The sequence below is a fragment of the Lemur catta genome, chromosome 12 (assembly GCF_020740605.2).
Source record: "Lemur catta isolate mLemCat1 chromosome 12, mLemCat1.pri, whole genome shotgun sequence".
Classification (NCBI taxonomy): Eukaryota; Metazoa; Chordata; class Mammalia; order Primates; family Lemuridae; genus Lemur; species Lemur catta.
This window is the reverse complement of record NC_059139.1, coordinates 68,484,366-68,488,836: the sequence shown is the minus strand read 5'-3', so window position 1 is coordinate 68,488,836 and position 4,471 is coordinate 68,484,366. Positions and strand designations below refer to the sequence as shown.

At 29.6% G+C, this 4,471-nt stretch overlaps 1 pseudogene; it reads right to left on the bottom strand.

Annotated features, from left to right (window-relative positions):
• Positions 1-1,024: 1,024 nt before the first annotated feature.
• Positions 1,025-1,154, bottom strand: LOC123648774 (annotated as a pseudogene).
• Positions 1,155-4,471: the final 3,317 nt, after the last annotated feature.

The following is a 4,471-nucleotide window of genomic DNA, read 5'->3' as shown; positions in this document are numbered from 1 at the left end:
GGATGAAAGAACTAGAGAGCTGGCTGAAGTAAGTTACTCCAAGCTTTAAATTATTTACTGGAGAATTTAGCTGATTAGGTCATTTGAAATTTAAAATCTTTATTTCATTGATGTTAATGTATTGAAATACCAGTCTTCTACTATAATTTTTCATGTGGAATATTTTAAGCAAGAAAATTAGTCTACATATTACAAACATATAATTTCAATAAACTATGTAAATTATACAGAGCATTCTAAAAATATCTCACTTTCTTCATGAATATATAGAGAAGATAAAGGTTATTCACCATAAATATAGAACTATTAAATGAAATTCTTAAGTATTTTAATGTCATGTATATGGTTTTAATATGATTGAACTTCTGAAAACCAAACTAGTAATTTCTAGATTGAAAACACTGATCCTTATTGTGAGGATACATGGCATGGGAGTGATATTTTATGGACGGATTTAGACTATGGCCATTTCTTGTGGATACCAAACATGAATCTTCTGTAGGTAGGTTTTATTAAAATTTTGACAAAACAATTTTGTTATCCTGAAAATTTTAAATGAAGGAACAGGTGACATAAAGGAGATAGTAAAGTTTCCATTACTAATTTACTTAAACATCTCAAAGTTAAGCATCATTAAAAGTGTATTTTAAAGGAAGCATTATTTGCCACAATTGTGAAGTGTCTTATAAACAAATAAACAAAAAATGTACTAATTTAAAAGTGTTTAATGGCCTTTATTCCTAAAAAAATTCCAAATAGGTCAGTGAATCCCATAGTTTTATTGTTCTTGGGACAGAAATAGTAAAATAATCCAAATATTAAGGCAAGTGGATATTTGCTAGATATTTAGGTAGTTTTCTTAGAAGTATTCGATAAGATCATAAAAGCACAAGAGGCTACTAAATGCATACATTTATGAAATACATTGGTAATTTAGTAGTGAGTTTCTCCTAGGTACTTTAAGTGTGTGCATATAGCTTTGGAACTTGAAGAAAAAAATGTGTTTATTTTGTTTGTTTGTTTTAAGAAATGTCCTTTTGAAGAAAATTGTACAATGTCATGGAGGATGAGCAAGGAAAGAATAAATTTAGGTCATTTTTAACTGATAAGAACAGATACTACACTTGATCATAGCCAAAAGGCCTAGAGGCGATAACTTAGGGCATTTTTAATCTCCTTTGAATCCATATGTTCGGTTATTAGGAAAATTCTTCAAAAAATTAAAAAGAATCTGACATTTTTCTCCTGCTATCTTAATCTTTTTTTATGACTACTAGGTGATGGGCCTAGGAATAGAGAGCAGAGTTCCATGGCTCATCTGTATACTTTCCACAAATACTTCTTAAATGTTTCCTGTGAAGGTGGAACAGTAAGACAGAAAAAAGAGGAATTTAGAATTCTTTGAAGATATACAAACAAAATGTATACTTTCTGGAAACTGTACAAACATAGATGCCTATTTTTAGACATGTACTGATATCAAACACCATATCATTTGCTCTAAAGCCATGAAAACCCATTAGTATATGTACCATTTGACAAGTGAAACTAATCTATGGTATATGAATTGAGAGTTCCAGCAGTTGGAGTTCAGTCAAGAGACAGACACTACAAAGTAGGCTTAACAAGGGAAGTTTAATATAAGGAATTATTAACTATAATTCAATAAGTAATTGTCACAGGGAAATTCCAGAGTGACATGTTTGTTCACAAATAATGTTTGTAAAGCAACAATCTATGGAGGTTATTATTTTTAAGAAGTATTATTTCAAGTGTTCCTAGTATTGCTTGTTAAGGGGAAGAAGGTATTATCATGGGAAAAGTATTTTAAAAGGAGCCAAAAGAACTAGATAAATTTCCTTTTGTTAGTATGTCCTTGAGAGCTTCTACAAGTCTCTAAAGGCCTCATTCACTTCAACATTTAAAACAAATTTCTTTCTTTTCCTCAGGGATGTGATGAAAAGTAAGTGAAACTATGTAGATTAAAAACACCTAAAAACTGTAAGTTGTTAAAAAAAGGTGAAATTTTATTGATATCATTCATCAAATTGGTCACAAAAATTGATGCCCCAAATCCCTCTGCCTGTCAAGTGACAATGAGAAGAGGGATACCAAAAATAGAAATTTCAAAAGAATTTTTACCTAAAGATTGAGTGTTTTCCTGCCAACATTGCACAGCAGTTTCACAAAAGACACACAGATGCAACCCTGCTAATGGGGATGGATAAAGGATAAACCAGGCAGGAAGGAGGTCCACTAGGGGGCCTCTCTCAGTTGTACATATTGTATCTGATTCCAGTCGATTGAAGTTGTTTATTTGAACTTTAATAAATGAGTCTGCAAACTCTTTATTCTACTTCGTTAAATAAGGAAGAAAAAAGAAATTGTGGTTCCAGAGTGCATTAGCCATTGATAAAGTACTGTGGGATTAATTGAATATGTAGCTCTGACAATGATCAACATATTCCCAAAAACGTAAGGACTCATAACTATAATGATTTTTCCCAATTGCTATAGAACCTATGAGAAGCATTTAGTGGGTCATCAAAGTCACACACATAATCATTGCTGAAAGTGAGAGAATCAGTCATTTCATTACAGCCTGCCATGTTCTTCCTGCTGGTGAATTTTCATGTTGTGTTAAAATTTAACTTTATCAATTGCTGTTGAGTATATTATCTAATAGGAAGTCTTACTTTTAGTTTTTTGGTATTTGCAATTTGTAAATATGTGTACGTTAATCTCAATCCTCTCCATGTTTTCATATTTAGAATTAAACTTTCATCAATGTTGTCATACTTAACTCAGCTTTTGTTATATTAGAGTGTAGTTTTGCTTTGTTTTAATTTAGTGGAGTCAATTTCCTAATTAATACAAAGACAAACAAAATAAGTTTCTTAGATGAATTGTCAAAATTATTCATGTTTTGATTGTTTTAAACTTTAAGGAACTTTTCTGAAATGGTAATTATTAGGGTATCTTCCATATACCAATGCCATACTTTACATTATTTTGAGAAACTTAATAGAGAATATAAAACATTGATTTTTGAGACTTCATGGAATTGATATGTTTTAGCATTTTGTCAGATATCCTCTATTTTTTCAAAATAAAATATATTAAATATTACAGAATATTTTGAATATATTGAATTATATTGAATATTAATAAAACTTTCAATTTAAAGTCTTTTTTGCCTTTACTTTCCCTTCCTTATATTCTTTCCATTTCCTTTCTCTCCACCTTTTTCTTAAAGTCAAATATTATTAAAGATTGGGTATATTTTCTTACAAGGCATTATTTCAGGTGTAATATCTTTACAATTGTTATGATATATATTTCATTAGCAACATATTTTCATTCAGTATGTTGTGTTTGTAACCTAAAACTGTATGGATTATTAACGTATGTATTTATAATATACATATAAAAAGTGTGTATACATAGAGACAGATATACAGTGACAAAGTAAGAAATACAAAGAGAAATGTAGAATGTTTCCATTCTAAATTTTCTAGAATATTCCATCATCTCCATCAATGCTGCAAATATGCAGCATTTTTATCTATTCATTCATTGCTTCTGACTTTCATAATTATTACAAATTTAATACAAAATTGCTGCAATAAATATCTTGAGGTTATGTAATAGATTTTTTTCTAGAATAACAATTCTTTAATGTGGTCTCCATAGATCATAGATCTCTGTATATCCTTAATTTTCTTTGCAGAGAATGATGAAGTCAAACTACTTTAGTAATGATATTAAGATATCATTTACTTGTTTCATCAGGTTGTTTGCATTGATGGTGCAAATTGAATGGTGAATTAAATTCCTGGTGCCTTTGTATGAATCAAGGCAAGTGGCATTAAATTGTAGGAGTAGTCATTATAAGCTTCACTTCCACATACTTAAAAATAAAAGCTAGTATCACTTAATAATAATCACTGTTAACAATAAATAAATAAATAAATTTAAATTCAGGTAATATGATGCTCACAGATTAGTTCTCTTTGCTTAGAATTGCTTTAGCTATTCAGGCTCTTTTTCAGTTTCATGTGAAGTTTAGGATTTGTTTTTCTAGATCCATAAGAAATAACATTGGAATTTTGATGAGAATTGCATTGAATCTGTAAATTGCTTTTGGCTGTATGGACATTTTAACAATGTTGATTTTGATTCTTCCTCCATGAGCATGGGATGTTTTCCCATTTTTTTGTGTGTCATCTCTGATTTCTTTCATCAGTGTTTTGTAATTCTTGTAGACATCTTTCACCTCCTTCGCTAAACATATTCCTAGGTATTTTAATTTTATTATTTCATTTTATTTTATTGTAGCTACTGTAAATGCTATTGACTTCTTGATTTGAGTCTTGGCTTTACTGATATTAGTATGTAAAAATGTAATCACTCTCATGATTTTTGGTTCTTCTGAAGGTACTTGCTTTTTTGGATAGTTGTTGAATTTGGT